This window comes from Heptranchias perlo, chromosome 6 (genome assembly GCF_035084215.1).
Source record: "Heptranchias perlo isolate sHepPer1 chromosome 6, sHepPer1.hap1, whole genome shotgun sequence".
Taxonomy (NCBI): Eukaryota; Metazoa; Chordata; class Chondrichthyes; order Hexanchiformes; family Hexanchidae; genus Heptranchias; species Heptranchias perlo.
In genome coordinates this window covers 50,691,729-50,709,084 of record NC_090330.1, presented here as the reverse complement: position 1 = coordinate 50,709,084, position 17,356 = coordinate 50,691,729, and the positions used below count along the sequence as shown (strand labels likewise).

Sequence of the window (17,356 nt, the reverse complement as noted above, 5' to 3'; positions counted from 1 at the left end):
CTTCCTTTGACTATATACATATTTATATGTTTATAAAATACTTTTGGGTTCCTTTTTTATGTTAGCCACTAATCTATTCTCATACTCTCTCTTTGCCCCTCTTATTCCCTTTTTTAGATCGCCTCTGTACTTTCTGTATTCAGCCTGGTTCTCTACTATATTATGAACCTTATATTTGTCCTAAGCCTCCTTTTTCTGTTTCATTTTAATCTCTATATCTTTAGTTGTCCATGGAGCTCTAACTTTGGATGTCCTTCCTTTCGCCCTTATGGGAATGTGTCTACTCTGTACCCGAACCATCTCCTCCTCAATTACTGTTTTGCCGACCAATTTTTGATTTCAATCCACCAGGGCAAATCCCTTTTTAACTCACTGAAACTAGCCCACCTCCAGTTTAGTATTTTTACACTTGATTGTTCCTTGTCCTTTTCCATAACTATTTTAAACCTAATGATATTATGATCACTGTTCCCCAAATGCTTCCCCACTGAAACATGTTGAATGTTTTATGATCTCTCTCAAGTCCCGCTCTCGTGTTGCTTTAAGGATAATATACTGTATTATCCTTAATTTGATTTTTTTAATGTACTTTTTTTAAAGCTTGCTGCATATTTCTTGTGCATGGATACTTTACCAACTTGTTTTGTATCTATAGCAAGTTTCTGCAATGGCTTTTTTTGTTTACCATATAACTGAGACATGTATATTCTGGTTTCTCTTTAGATCGTATAAATCGTTCGCCTTTTACTAAAGATTTCCAGAGAGTTCAGCAGAGTGAGAATCAAAGTGTGTTTCACTTTTCAGTGGTACCTCACATTGGTGCTTCAGTGTGCTTCACCACTATGTTGTCCCAAGCATCTTGACACAAATGTTTTATTACCACAATGTCTTTAAATATTTTGAAAATAACTGCTGTTTTATCCATCTCTTTTTAAAAAAAAATAAGAACTGTACACCTCTGTGATTTCCTTTAGCCAGAAGCATTACCTCATGAATTCTGATGCCAGTACTAGTCTGTGGTGTGGTTAGGAGAGGACAAGTTAGGCACTGTTCTGGTCACCAACAATGTCAACCCCACCCTAACATTCAAATCTGTTTCCAGAATGAGTCAAGGTGGAGGCTGGAAATCCATCCTGGTGTGTTAGTTCTCAGTCAAGCCACTAGGTGGCATGTTACACCTCAGTGTGAAAGAGGTATATATAAGAGTGAATGATTGGAATGTAAGTGATGAAAGCTGTTTGTTTAACTTTGCAGAACTGAATTACCACATTGAAAAAAGCATTATAAGCTTGAATAATCTGAAAGTCAGCTTTAGTCATGAATTATAATATTAATTATACTTTTATTCTTTATAATTGAGCCATCCACTTAGATGCCCCCTTTTTGTATTTATTTTTTATCTTAAACATTGTATTTTCTTCTGCTTCTTATTGCGACACATCTTATCTTTTAAATTATTTCAGATTTTCATGTGAGAAGCATTTGAGGAGACAGAGGTTTAACGTACCTGCCAGTTTAGTACAGTGAAAGTCTGCCATGATAAAGGAGGCTCTAATGATCCCACCCCTAGTGGATTTACCCAGCTGGTAAGAACTGTGTAGTTGTGTAGCTATATTGTAAACTTATAGCTTTTGGATTTTTTGATCTGGAATGATCTTATTCAAACACATCCTGTGACAGTTTTATAGACCTTATATTGTATCCTATTAGCTGGGATTTTACATTCTGCACTTTTACTATCTGCTCATCACTATTTGAAAGCCACAAACTCTCTCACAAAGTGAGGAAAATATAGTTAAACTTTAACTTGAACAAATTTGCATATAATGTTTATTGCTGTTTGAAAAAAAGTTTAAATTAATTAACAAAGAAATCTTGCTACAAATTTACTAATGGGCAATTCACTTATTTAGCAGTATTGCCAAACTGAAGTGCAACCAGTCGAGTCATTGGGAAAAGTTAAAAAATAAGTTCACTTTTTCAGAATCTCCACATATGATATACGTCCAAATACGATGTCATCAAAAATGTTGGTCTAGTGCTGTGACATCCTGTCATAGTAAGTTTAAAAAAATCTCCATTCACCCATGAATGTATTGCTGCTTTTATACTGCTCCAATTGCTGCAGTACACACACCAATGTTAGGAGTGAGTATAGTGAGGAGCAACAGTTGTACCACCTGCTTGCATCACTGTGGGGCTGGGGAAGGCAGAGTCAGAATATGTGTACTTTAACATCTACACAGGATTGTTGCTCAGCAGCCTCTGACCACTGGTAGGATTTTTTTTGATGTTTGGGAAGAGCTGATGCTTAGATAGTTAGCTACATCTAACTATTAGAAAGTGAACGTTGGTACAATGGACTGTTAGAGTTTTTTTTTAATTGTGAAAGATTTTTATTAGTGGATTTCACACTAAATGCACTATATGGTATGCAGTTAGACAGTGCATGCAGTTATGAATGGTGCACAGTTATACATTGCATGTAGTTATATATGGCGTACAGTTTTACATTGCGTGCAGCTATACATTGTGTCCAGTTATACCTGGCCTCTTGTGCATCCCTCCTCCCTTTACCGTACCATTGGAGGCTGTGTCGTCAGTTGTTTAAGCCCCATTCTCTGGAATTCCCTGCCTAAATCCCTCTGTTTCTCCATCTCATTCTCTTCCTTTAAGACCCACTGCTTTGATCAAACTTTTGGTCATCTCTCCTAATATCTCCTTCTATGGCTCTGATGGCCATTTTTCTCTGATTACACCTCGGTGAAATGTCTTGGGATATTTCTCTACGTTAAAAGTGCTATATGTTTGCAAGTTGTTTGTCAGTTTCACAAACTTTTAGTGAGAGGGACTTGTGTTTTCCCAACACGTGTGATGAGTAGGCAATTAATTTGTAATGCAAAACCTGCACAAAATAGCAGAATTGGATTTTGCTCGCATTACACGGAAGAATCTCAATAATTCTTTCCTACCAGGTGATCTCTTACTGCATCTTTCTCAAGCTGTTGTGGACCCTGTGAAATTATTTATAATTCACAGTACATTTAGATGTTACGTGTGAAGCTCATTGTACAATGAAACCTGCCTCTAATAAGCATCTACTTTGACTTTAGGGAGGAGGTCCCTTAATTGTTTTAAAATTTTAAATCAATGGTTACTTGTTAAGAGTTTTTAAGACAGATTTTGCTGTTCAGAAGAATATCGTTCTTTCCACTTGTTCCTACCAGATCATACAATGAATTTATTGTAACTTGGACAAGGTAAAAGAGAAGGGGCAATTCTACTGTAGCACTATTATCTTTACAAACAATATTCTACATTCATATATATAAATTAAATTGGAGCCTATTAATTAGACCGGTAACAGTGAAAATAAAAATATCCAATTTGTTATAGGCAATTGGGACTAGCTTAGTGGTATAAACTGGGCGACATGGACATGTTGGGCCGAAGGGCCTGTTTCCATGTTGTAAACTTCTATGATTCTATTCTATGTTAGAATGTCTCCATCAAGCACGACTCATCAATACTGATTTTGAAATTATCAGGAATCAACAGGTTCTTGATTGAAGTAGACAACCCCATTAACTGCAAGACTTGTAATTATTTTTAATGCAAGTATAAATGTAAAGGATGGAATTGTATTTTTGTACATATTTCACAGTTGTGAGAAATACACAGTTCAGGTAAGGCCCATTGAAACTTGCTGCAGCTTCTTAAAACCTTGGTTTCACTGGCAGTATATGTCCTTGGACCCCTAAATAGTACAACTGTATTTTTAGATGTAAAGAAAAATGACCCCTTGGTAATGCCAACCAATAAATCAATGTACATTACAGACTCCTCATTATATGAGCAATGTATTTTGCATTAGACTTTACATTAAAGCTTACCAACTAGGTCAGCGTGGCCTCTTTGCTTGACTGACTTACTGTTTTGCCTTCAAACTGTACAACACCTAGAATGAACTGCTACAATTACAGCTGTGCATAACACAATGAGGCAAGAAGCTGTTTATAGTCATTTTAATAAATATATTTTGATCATGTTATGTGACCAATGTTAGTAGTATCAGCAATTAAAATATTTTATCTAAGTTGTTGCACTTTGCAAAGTTCCAATTTGTGAAAGCAGCAGTGAAAGTGACAGTCCATAAAATACACATATTCATCTTATTTTTTTTAAATATATGCCACCTCTATGGGTGGTTTAAGCAGTTTAAACAGTGGCTAAAAGAGAAGCTTCTTTAATGACAAAACTAATGTGATTATCTTAGTGACTGTGAGAGGGCTATTGAGGGCTTAGAGAAGAGAAATCTGTTGGCAGAACTGAATGTATCTGCTTAATCCCTTCTCTAATGTGGGCGGAAGATGCTCCAAGGAGCAATTGCTGTTTTATGGTGTAAATCACCAGTCTCTGGAGGCAGGGACTATTTGCAGCTTTAGTCACCCATTGGCCCTTTTCTTCAAAACAGTACAAAAGCACTGGAGAGAGTCTTTGAGGCCTAGAATTTTTCCAATAAAACACTCCTTGGTATATCGCCAAGACCTGGCAGCTCTTTTGATTGTTTAGTGCACAAACAGAATATTTAATTTTATTATGCAAAATTGTGTCTTTGATATTGAAAATAGCCAGTAAATTCAGTGGATATCATTTACTGTAAGTTGATGCTTAGCAAATGAGTATTTATATTAGTCTAAAACAAAAGTGAAAAACAACATTAATATTTTTAAAATTCTTTAGTCATGGTTCATGTTTACTGATATGTTTAGAAAGAATGAGTGAAACTGCCTTAATTCAGATTTCAGATCAACTTGCTCAGAAGCAATTCTGAATTACCAAAATTTTTGTTACTTTGGGTCCGGATGTCTAAAACAAAATCTGTCCCAATCACATTCACCAAAGTTGCCAGTGTCGTCACTAGGCTTATTTAGTGCATTGATAACAATATGCTATAGGAGAAATTGCACTTTACCCTTAATACTTTACATTGTCCGAAATATTTCTTATGTGATAATTTTAATTCATCACACTGAATTTTTCCCACCATTACCACCCAAGGTGAAGGAGGTGAAACCTTCAGTTTTTCACCCTGTTTTATACAAATCAAAAGGATCTTTCCAGACACATCCCAAGGTTCGAAAAACAAAACTATAAATTTTTGCCTGCGCAATTTTCACAGTTCAAGTGGACATGGTACTAAAACGTTGTCAATCCTGGTGGTATCACTGTTTAGATAAGTTTGGTTTCGTACTTATCCTAATGTTTAGTTATAAAGTCCTGGTAAGTACCCTATTTTTCAAAGGTTACATATTTTAATGCAATTAAATACACAAAAGATACCTTGGAGTGAGTTACAAGATCCTAAATTAACTCAAGGGGCTCAAATGGGAGTTGACTGTAATGAGAGACTGAGGTGGTGCCATGTAGTTCCTACAGAATTGCTACTGATTGTTTCCCAAATTGTGCTACTTCATTTTTCTCTGCAGTACTGAGGCAGCACTGCATTGTCGGAGGTGGTGTTTTTCGGACGAGGGCCCATCTGCCTGCTCAGGTGGGCATAAAAGATTCCATGGGCTCGATTTTGGCGTCGGGTTTCCGGCGGGTTTCCAGCGGGGGGGCCCCGAAAATCCCGATATCCGGTCACGTGACCGGATCGCGACGAAATCCCGGCCACTTCCGGGTACCGCGCTGACGTGCGGGGCTGCGCGCGCAAGCCCCGCTGGTGGGAATCCCGCAGGCAATTAAAGCCAGCGGGGTTCCACTTGAGAGTACTTACCTTGCTTGTTGAGGTCAGTTAATGAGCTGAATCAGCTGTCAAAAGAGGAAGTGTGGGATTTTAGGTTCAAGGCAGTGAGTTTCCCACACTGGGGGAAACAGTCTCTCTCCAACCAGGCGTGTTGCAGCCAGCAGCCTGTGGCAGGTGCCAAGGTGCACTCCACGGGGGAGAGCCCTCACCCACGCAGGAGGCCACCGCGTCACATAGGGCAACCCCTGCCCCCCACCACCCCCCGCCAAGCCAGAGGACAGACCGACACGAAACCGCAGCCCCAGTCCGAGGAACCACCCACCTACCCTGCACAACCCCTCAGACCAACACCTGCCAGATGGGTGGTGCGTGGACACCCTCGGAGGACGAACAGCATGACCAGCCCCAGCAGCCTCGCAGTCCACGCCGTCCGCCGCAGAGACGTGGAGCCCCCCAACACGGTGTTGTTGCACGCCCACCTGCACAGCAGGAGGGAGGGCTACCGCAGAGAGAGACGCATCGCAGAGGGCACTACCCTCGCCGCAGGGTCCACAGACCGAGGCGCAGCTCCCCGGACCTCTCCGAGCAGCAGTGCACAGGGAGGCGCAGATTCGCTCGACATGTAGTCGTGGAGATCTGCAGCCTCTTTCATGCCGAGCTGCTCCTGGCTGGCCCCAGCACCAACTGCTTACCTGTCGCTGTCAAAGTCACCACTGCCCTCCACACCTTCTCCTCCGCATCCTTCCAGGGTGCAGCCGGCTACACCACCGATGTCTCTCAGTCGTCTGCGCGGACGAGCCCTGCAAATACACCTGCACCTACTCTGCAGTAACACGATGGGTGGCATCAGTGGTGGGTCCTCATATTGATACCCAGGAGCGGGCATTGTTGGACACAGCGGACAGGATTCGCAGAGACATGGCAGTGGTGGTGTCAATATAATGTGTGCTGTTTGTTGCTCTGAAATTCAATATAGGTAACACCCATGACAAACCCTCAGACACCCTTGTGCACCCCCTTCATGCTCACGACACGTTTGCCTTACGCTGCCTACTGCACATATGTGATGCATGCCCTGTGGCTGCAGCACAGGTGGTGGCAGGTTGAGTGAGGCTGGCCGTGAGGGAGATGCACGAGAGGGTGAGTATGGGATGGAGCAATGAGATTGTATGAGGATTGGGTTGCGTGTTAGTGGCAGGATGAGTACTGGCGAGGTGAGTAGGTGGAGGTAAGATGAGGATGGGGTTTGAGTGGGTATGAAGGGTGATGTGACAGAGTAGTGTTGGCGGTGCCGAAGGAGATGTGGGGTGGGGGCAGTGTTGTGGCAGACGGAGTGTAGGGGAAAGACTTCGTGTTCTCACTGTGGCTGACCTACTGCGGTCATTGCAGCGCCTCCTGCACTGTATGCAGGTGGGACATATGTTGGTGGCGCAGGTGACCCCCTCTGCCACCTCGAGCCAGGCCTTCTTGGTGGCAGAGGCAGGCCGCTTCCTCCCGCCCGCCGGGTGGAAGATCTGTGTCCTCCCCCTCCTCCTCACCCCATCTGATGATACCTGGGCTGAGGCATCATTAAACTGGGAGCAGCCTTCCCCCTGGGCTGCTCCATGCTGCAATTTGTTCCATTGGTTGCAGCATCTGTCAGTGGAGGACTGCCCCTTTAACTAGAGAGCCTCCAGCTGACAGATCGTACTGCGCATGCGCAGCCCGCCCGACGCGCAGGCCAACGCCGTGGACCCCGGAGGATCAGGTAATTGATTCCTATTAGTGTGTTGCCTGCTACGATCGCGCGGGCAACCCACTAATTTCTCCGAGCGTGTTGACCACGCTCCCGAAACCCAACCCGCCGGAAACCCGCAGGCCTGCTAAAATCAGGCCCCATATCACTATTTGAAGAGAAGGGGAGTTCTCCTGGTGTCCTGGGCCAATATTTATCCTTTAACCAACACCACTAAAATAGTTTAACTGGTCATTTATCTCATTGCTGTTTCTGGGACCTTGCTGTGTGCAAATTTGCTGCAGTGTTTGCCTACAAAACAACAGTGACTACACTTCAAAAGCAACTTAATGGCTGTAAAGCACTTTGGGACATCAATAGTGCTATATAAATGTAATATCTTTCTATTTTTTCTTTGTTTAACTGCATCTACCGCTTGTTTGCTGATTCCACTAATCTGTCCATATCCTTCTAGAATCTCCTGCATTTTTTCCCAAAGCTTGTCATGCCCTCTTATTTGGTATCATCAACAAATTTCAATATGCGCTTATGTCCAAATCATTTATGTAAATGGAATCAAAAGAAGTGTCAGCAGAGATCACTGGAGCACACCACTACTCACACCCAACCAATCTGAGAAACATTTCATTTACCCTTATCCTGCTTTCTCTGCTAAAATGTTACACGGCCTGTAACAGTTAAACGTTTTTTTTCCTAATTGGTTATAAACTATGCAATATATATTATGGAAACCTGACTACATATATGTGAAAATGGGGGCTGTAACTTCCTTTCCCTGAATCGCTGCATAAACTCAGCATGGATTGGGAACTGATTTATGTTAAAGATATAGTCCTGCAATTGCGGCATTTTTGTCCTGCTCTGGCTGTCATTTACAAGACTGAAAAATATGATGCAATATCTCATAAATTAGCCTAAGTGTTAAACATTTTATAAACTAGTATTATTTAATTTCTTATGTTAAAGCATAGCGACGATGTGCAAAATTGTCAGTTTTAAGAGGTATAAAAGCTCATTGATCCAATATTGCCTTTTTTAGATAGTTATGGCTAGGAATAATTAAATGGCCAGGATTTAAACTTGGGATCACAGTTATGTGAGACAAGTACTGTTCTTGGGTTCTCTTCTTAATAACTACCACCAAGTATGGAAACATTAAAAAACAAATAAATACATAAGAACTAGTGAGATTGATACCAGACTTATGTACCTATTATGATTATTGGCGACCCAAATACAGGATTACTGTAAGGCCGCTGTGTTCTGGAGTATTATTTTGCTATTTTATAACTGACATTGTTCTGGTGAGTACTGAATGAACAGACCAGTCTATTTGGTATTAGTACATTCCTACCAAGGACTTTTAATTTAGTGCACTGGAGAAATATAGGAGTAGATTTTTGTGTGACTGCTTCCGTCAGACAGGAGACAGGCAGAGTGAGCCCACCACCTGCCCAATGGAAGCAGTCCGAGGCCTGACCCATTTTCATGCTCAGGCCTCAGTGGCATGATTTCACTCAGCTGCTCGTGCATTTACAGTAGCGTGCCAATCGGAAAGGGCCGAGAATCCGGCAGCTCCACCATGGAACCCGGCCGGTGCGGGTAAATTAAAGGGGGAGAGTCAATTTCAAGGAAGAGCCACGGAGGGTCAGGCATTGGGGGTTTGACTTTTGTGGGGCATTAACGCTCCTCCTGACCCCACAAAAATCATTTCCAAACCTTTTTTGAAACTTTTTCTGGGCGACCTGCACCCGTCCCTTTAAGGACCACTGGTTAGGTCGCTAAGTAGCAGGTACCAATGGGCGGAGTGTTCATGGCGCACGCTCCACCTATTGCTACTTATCAGGACAAGCTGAACAGGCTGAGGCTCTTTTCTCTAGAAAAGAGAGGCTGAGGAGTGACTTGATACAGGTCTTTAAGATAATGAAAGGGTTTGATAGGGTAGACATAGAGAAAATGTTTCCACTTGTGGGGGAGTCAAAAACTAAAGGTTATAAATATAAAATAGTCACTAATAAATCCAATAGGGAATTCAGGGGAAACTTCTTTACCCAAAGAGTAGTAAGAATGTGGAACTTGCTACCATAAGAAGTAGTTGAGGCAAATAGCATAGGTGCATTTAAGGTGAAGCTAGATAAGCTCATGAGGGACAAAGGGATAGAAGGGTATGCTGAAAGGGTTGGATGAAGATGGGTGGGAGGAGGCTGATGTGGAGCATAAACGCCAGCATAGACCAGTTGGGCCAAATGGGCTGTTACTGCGCTGTAGACCCGATATAGCTTGATCAAACTTCAAAATGGCATCTAGGTCCTTTAGAACAATGATGCGCATGGACTAATGTATTTTCTTGCCTTATTAAGTGTCAATACAAGATGTGGTGTCACATCAGTTTCAGGCTGCCACTCAGGTTGTAATCTTCCATTTCGGGCATCCAGTGTCCGCATCAAGCACTCCCAAGTCAGTTTTAACATGGTTAGATGTAGAATAAAGCTCTCTCAATGCTGCTCCTCAGCCCCAGCTTCAGAAAAATAACCCTCGTTGCACCAGTACGACATTTTATTTTCCACTTCCTATACCAGCCATCCTGTAGTGGTCTTTCTGAGTGACTTTGCCAAGTTAATATCAAATTGGGGCAATCTTTGTGACATGGGTCAATGCCTACTAGAAATTGCATTGGGTTGACCCTGCTCATTTCATTTTGGACCCAGATGGAGGTCACTTTCATCTCATCAGTTTGAGCTGGATTCAAGTCCCCCACTCCTAATGCTAGACTGGTCCTATCAGAGTCTGACCGAGACTGATCTTATCAACGATCTGTTCCAGTCCCCAGTCATAATTCCAAAAATGGTTCAAAAGCACCAAACCTGCTTGACCCTTTAGAATTCTTCACTTCTTACACAGTACAGCCTTTCTATGATTATCAATCAATTTTCAATATTGTAAAAGCGCTTGCACATCTATGTTGGCTTCAAGGCCCACCAAGTATGAATGGCAGGGGTGGAAAATAGCATATTCATACAAATTTACATCATTTTTGAAATTGTGAAAAATCATCAAAAGTTTGGAGTAATAGATTTTTCACAGCTCTGTATATTGATGTAAACTGTTTTAAAATGCACCTGATTGCATTTCTTGCATGTGACATCACTGTGATGAAAATAATGCATGGTTTTTCTCCCTCCAAAAAGTGTTGCTGGTGCACCCTTAAAGGGCAAGAAATTATAGAGTTGCTTAGCTTTGAGTAAGAACAAGCAAGTAAAGATTCTAATACTAGGACAATAATGTTTCTGCGATAGATATGGAATTTTTCAACTTGAATCTTTTACCTTGTTCATTACAATATTTGGCTGAATGGCTTTAGCTTTCAGCTCAATCTGGGTTTTGCTTGTCTCTTGCCCAGCAAGTTGGCAACAAGAAGTTAAAAACCTCATAGGCTGGTCGACATTATTAAAGCTTGTGTGAAAGATTTCATACCATTCAGCTTGATAGATTCACCAAAATTTGAGTTATTTATAGTCAGAGAGGAATTTTAGAAACCCATTTTTTAACTATGTGTTAAATACCTTGTTTTACTAAAACCTGTCCTGGGGTGAACATAAACCAGTTTCACACCTCATTTGAAGACATTTGAGGCTTTTCTAAATTACAGGTACTCTACTTCCCTTTTAGAACAATAGCGATCTGGCTCACTGCTGGCTCTGGTCAGCAGGAGAGGTGAATCACCAAGTTTCTGACACCTTGGTTGCTATAGTGACTCCAAAGGAAAAATCTTAAAATCTCAATGATCCTCCCTCTCTCTTGAAAGCCTGAGATCTAAAAGGTCATTACACGAAAACATAGTTTGAGTAGAAAAAGAAATTAAATGTTATAGGCAGATGCACACAGAAATCCTTTTATTTTCCAAGATATACTTTTCTGCTAATACTATCGGGTTTATGATGACTTCCATGCATACTGATTCATTGTTTGCCAATTTAGACAACACACACTTTCAGTTATCTTGGCAATGTCTCACAACTGGGATGACTGCCATTAGTATGTTGCCAAAAAGTAAATCAGTATATTTTCACACTACAACATTTTCTTTTAATATTACAGTTTGATTTGTTTTGTTATCAGTAAAGCATAATTAGAAAAAAATATATATTGTCACTTTTGACTACTTATGTGCTTGAGCTCGACAAAGCTGCTTTAAACATTTTAACAGAGCTGTTACCCGTCTTTGTTGTATCATTGGCACAGCATTGTGTGAACAACTCTTATTATAGGCCAAGAGAAGAAAGCCTTTCAGCTTTTTTCAGTGACTGCAAAATCTGGAGCTTTTGGCTAATTTGGAAGCTTGCAGAAACTGTCTAACATTTTCTTGATCTGTAGGTTTATGAAGTCATTCAAATCCAGCCTCTGCCTATGTGTAATGGAAGCCCAGGATTCATTCAATACTTAGAGAATTATTGGTCAAACTTTACCACATTAATTTAGTTAGGTTTAATCTGGACTTGGAATCTGATTCATGTTTTCCTTTCATGGTTCTAAGTGTCGATGAGTAAACTGAATAATTTAATTCCACATGAATAATGTAGCAGAAGCTTGGTTGAACAAATATGAATATTGTCAATTTGAAAATGTAGGAATGTGAATCCTCAGAGATAAAACATTATGGCAGCCAATGTAATATCATTAATGGGAACTTGTTCAAATCAAAGTAATTTACACCAATTGTGAACATTTTATTTTATTGCATGTATTTTTCTCTATTGTTGGCTTCCTTTCAAGACTACGAGGCATTGCCTACTCGTCCAGCTGGAGAGTCTATACCATGGATTTCTCCACGGCCACCATCAGCGCTGCTCTACAGACTTGGGTCAGTCTGCAGCAGGTGTAATTTAAGGAATAAAAAGAGACAATGTCAGTCCCATCCCTGACATTCAAGCAAACCGGCAAACAACTGATGAAAATGATCCAACCTTCAAAGACCCCTTTTCAATAACCTTTAACAACTTTCAGTTAGTTCTGTAAATAGTGTTTACATTTCACATGCCATGCTGAATCCCAACTAGCAAATTCAGCAAATTGTTTCTGAAAAGCCTGTTGATTTGTAAACAAACAGAACTGGTGTAATAATATCGATTCAAATATATCTTAGTTTCTGTGGGATTATATGGTATTTTCTGTAGGGATTTTAATATTCTGTGAAATGACTAGTGTGCCTCCTCTCTTTTACCTCAAATCAGCTGACAAATTCTAAAAGTAGTGGGAAAGTGTCTTTGGAAGCTTCTGAAGTAAATAAGACTGTTTCCTAAAAACCATAGGATGAAAATTGCTGTCTAGAAATGTTATTGTACAAATGCTTAACAATCTCGTACTAGGTTCCTCTCTTTGGTTTTAATGGAGTCAAGATTTTCAACTTGACACCCATCTGTAAACCTGGCATTGTGGATTGTCCGCCCATTACAGAAGGCACCCAATTTCCAATGGAAATGAAAATCGGGCGGTTTCTATAACAGGTGGCTGATCCGCAACGGCAGTTTAACACCTCAGCGGCAAGTTGAAAATCTACCAGGGTAACTCACTTATTTTAATAAATGTGGTTGACTCTTAACTGCCCTCTCAAGTGGTCTAGCAAGCCATTCAGTTGTATCAGGGCATATAGGGTTGGGCAATAAATGCCAGCCTTGGCAGCGACGCTGTTCCTCCTCTTCATCATCATCATCATCATCATCATCATCATCACCATAGTTGACGAAGAAGAAATTTCTCAGAAGGTGGTTAATTAGTACCTTTACAAACAGATATTTATAGTCACCCTATTATAGGAAGGATGTCAGAGAGCGAAGATGCACTAGAATTATCCCAGGAATGAGAGGTTATAATTATGTAGAAAGGCTTGACAAATTGTGACTTTTCTCATCAGAATAGAGGAGTTAAAGGGGAGAATCTAATTGAGTTTTTTGAAACAATGAAAAGTTTTGAGAGGGTAAATAGTGAAAGATTGTTTATGTTGATTGGTAAATCAGTAACAAGGTGGTATGAAGTGAAGATTATCATAAGATTCTTTTTCACGCAGAGGTCTAATAGGAAATGGGGTGCTTCCTCATAAGTGGCTATTGATGTAGAGAGTAAAACATTATTTGAAAGGAAATTGGATCAATATTTAAAAAAGAATATAAAAGGATAAAGGGGAAAGGACAGAGAAATGAGATTTGATTAAACAGCTCCCAGTTGAAGAGCTGGTACAGGCACAGTGAGCTGAATGGTCTTTTGTGCTGTAATTTCTGTATTTCTATAATTATGTGGTTGACACCATTGTACTTTGTATTAACTGGATGTCACACGTTTCTTTGAGAAGGTCATTGCAGTTGAGGGGGAGGAAGGAACAAGTCTGGTTTCAAACTCCAGGGAACTCCAAGAACCAATCCATCTCCACGGGCATTTTGACTTTATTTTATAGTGAGCAACCTTCCTTTTCATCATTATTAGACAAGAAGAATAAAGTTTAAATTTTGTTTTAAACTGTAATATCAGAAATAACAATGACAGCTAGTCTGCATTATATTTCATCAGTGGTATCATGTGACTCCCAACATATTCATTTAATATTCATTTCTTGTGATGCAAAGGATGTGGGACAAATGTAGATTTTGGCAGCTAGCAAATTTACGACTGTAAGTGCAACACAAACTGTGCTTATGTCAGACAGGGGAAATCTTGACATCATAATATAATTTAAAAGGAAATTGGATAACTACTTGAAAAGGAAGAATATGAAAAGATACAGGGAAAGGGCAGGGAAGTGGCATTAGAAAGGAAGAAGAAAGTACTTGCATTTATATATCACCTTTCACGAGTACTTTCATGAGGTACTTTTGAAGTGTAGTCACTGATGTAATGTAGGGAAATGTGGCAGCCAATTGTGCAAATCAAGCTCCCACAAACAGTAATGTGATAATGGACCAGATAATCTGTTTTAGCGATGTTGGTTGAGGGATAAATATTGGCCAGGATACTGGGGAGAACTCCCCTGCTCTTCTCCTAAATAGTGCCATGAGATCTTTCATGTCCACCTGAGAGGGCAGATGGGGCCTCGGTTTAACGTCTCATCTGAAAGAGTAGGCAGCTCCCAGTTGAACAGCTAATGAAATGGAGTAGCGATCTATAATTTTTTTCACTTTATAGATATACTGTCTGATTACTTTGTGCCAAATATTGAAAAAAAGTATCTCGATGAGAATACATTGTCTTAATGCCTTTAATCTATTGTGAGTAATACTTTTCTGAAATGTTACTGACTGTGAAACAATGAGGTTCACCAGCTCTGGCCAGTTTAACACTGTGTTAAAATAGCCTACCCATCTTTGTTTTCATTGATCTGGCTGAGTCAGATTATGTCCATGTCAACTTCTAGACACAGACAGTTTACCATTCTCTCTTTTGATAATTATCTTGCAGCTGCAAAGTATTCTCTGATTTTCACATCACAGTTCTTACTCATTCTCTATCTGTTTATTGATCCAACAAATTTGATCCTTCTTTACACTCTTCATTTTGTGCTTCCAATATTCTTCCAAAATCATTGCATAATAGTTTTGTTCTCTCTTTTCCTTGATTGCTCATGTCTTATTGATAGGGTCAGGAGCCCTCTGGAGCATCCATTAATCTTTGGGAATGTCTGCTTAACTGTCTTTGTCACTCTTGTCTTTCACTCTGCCTTGCTATTAATTTAGTTCTTAAGGCTTTTGAATTTATGCAGCACTATAAAATTCAACATTCCATTTTCTCTTTCACTTACATTGCACACTCTCCAGACTATTTAGTTCAAAATAGGTAACCATACTCTTAGCAATTGTTATAAAACTGTTAAGGTTTTCTAAGTTTGTTTTTGGAAATTCGTTACAGTTTTATAACAAGCACTGGAGAGCATGGCCACCTTTGTTTTGAACTAAGCAGTTTGAGGAATGTGCAACAAAAGTGAAAGGGAAAAATGGAATATTGAATTTTATAGTGCTGCATAAATACAAAAGCCTTAAGAACTAAATTAATTACAAACAATTAATTAAAATGTTTTGTGGGTGTGGAATTTTGTTTACACACAAATTGTTTGAGATTCATTAATGGGATAGTCTGTTAGATGATATTAATTTTGTAGCATTAATTATAGTTCTGAGGATATGGGCATTGCTGGCAAAGCCAGCATTTATTGTGCATCCCTAGTTGCCCTTGTTCCTTGATATGGAACACAGTAACTGACAATAATCTGTTAATGATTAATTTTTTTACATTGGGCCCTCAGCCATGGCAGGAATATAGCACCTCTATCCCCAAAATCTGATTGAAGATGTCTGTGACAATTTGCTGATTGACATTCAAGCTAACCAATTAAAATGTCACAATAACTGCTAAAGTTACAAGTGTGTTTGCAGGGACAGTTGAGAGAACACCTTCCTGAGTTTGTTCATTGCTACAGATTTGATTGATAGTTCTGCAATTATTTATTTTTTTAAAAGCTATATATTTACATTTAATCAGTAGTTATTCCCAAGAACGTTTGATAATAATACTTATTTGTGCCATGATTTTGCATCAGAAAACATTTTGGTACTTTATCACAATCTTTCTTATTCCAAGGGACAAAGACAACTTTTACATGTAAATGTATAAGGAACAGTAATAATAATAAAAGCATAAAGCTCTATATTTGGATTTTGACCAGTGAATAGTGACCTGCAGGGGGTAGGAGCAATGAACTGGAATAAATGTTAGAACTATGGGTAACCTGCTGAATTCTTCGGGTCACAAAGCAATTTACAGAAGTCGTCTAATGTCATTAAGTTTATATCCAGACAGATTTGGACCCCATGGTGTATGATGCCCTGCTGATAGTAATATTAATAATGTAGTTACAGTCAGCAGGAGATGAAGAAAGTGCAGAAAGTACAAAATACATCCTGAAAAATGTGATGGAAGAAAGTATTTTAAAAGATGTTAGGTGGTCTCTTGCATGGCTTTATGACTTGTACAATTGTGAAGGACTCGTGAAACCAGCCAGCCAATAACTACTGTTTCAGGCGTTCTCTGTGGGATACCCACTACTTTGCGTTGTTGTCTTTTACTTTAGCCACTAGCTGTTAAAGATCAGGTTGGGAGAATAAAAATAGAGCCAGCAGGTAGTCTGAAACTAAGGGCAGTCCTTTTCCCATGTTGAATTCTTTTCTCTTTAGTAAACATTGGGTTGGAACATTTTTAAACCTGTTTTAGTGGAGCACAAATCATCCACTGAGTTTTAATACTAGTTTGAAAATACCAGCCCACAATGCTAAAGGTTTGGTGTATTCTTGCACACAACAGTTCATCCATGACAATGTGCTAAGCAGAAAAAAGTCAGCGAGGCGGAAACATGAATGTTAAAATCCTTGTTAAACCTGACAGGCCTCTTACCTAATTTTCCTCCTTAAACATATATGTTTAGTGTCTCTTCTATGTTGTTCTTCCTTTTGAGGCTACTCCATAGCTAGGTAAACAGTAAAAGTAACCTGTATAAAGTACACTAGTAAGGACCTGCTAAATCTTCAGGATTAGTAAACACTATTTTAAAATTCCTAATGGTTTCTAAAAATTCTCTTTGCTCTTTTACTCAGGAGATTAAATAGGTGGAGTGGAATCCATAATAGGATGGATTAGGGAGCAGCTTGATGGGGCAGAATGTTTTTTTCTTGTTCCATGCTTTCTTATACTCTTATTATCAAAGGCCCTTTCAGACTATTCAAATTCAGAATGGCTTGTACCTCAAAAACAAATGGCATGAAATATGTGCAGAAGATGCCAAAAATCTGGCTATAGTGAGACTAACTTCAGAACCAGATATCGGAATGATGAAT

The 17,356-nt window shown here is 39.7% G+C and overlaps 1 pseudogene; it reads left to right on the top strand.

The window, feature by feature from the left end:
* Positions 1-703: 703 nt before the first annotated feature.
* LOC137323222 (U5 spliceosomal RNA) lies at positions 704-825 on the top strand (annotated as a pseudogene).
* The last annotated feature ends 16,531 nt before the right edge of the window (positions 826-17,356 follow it).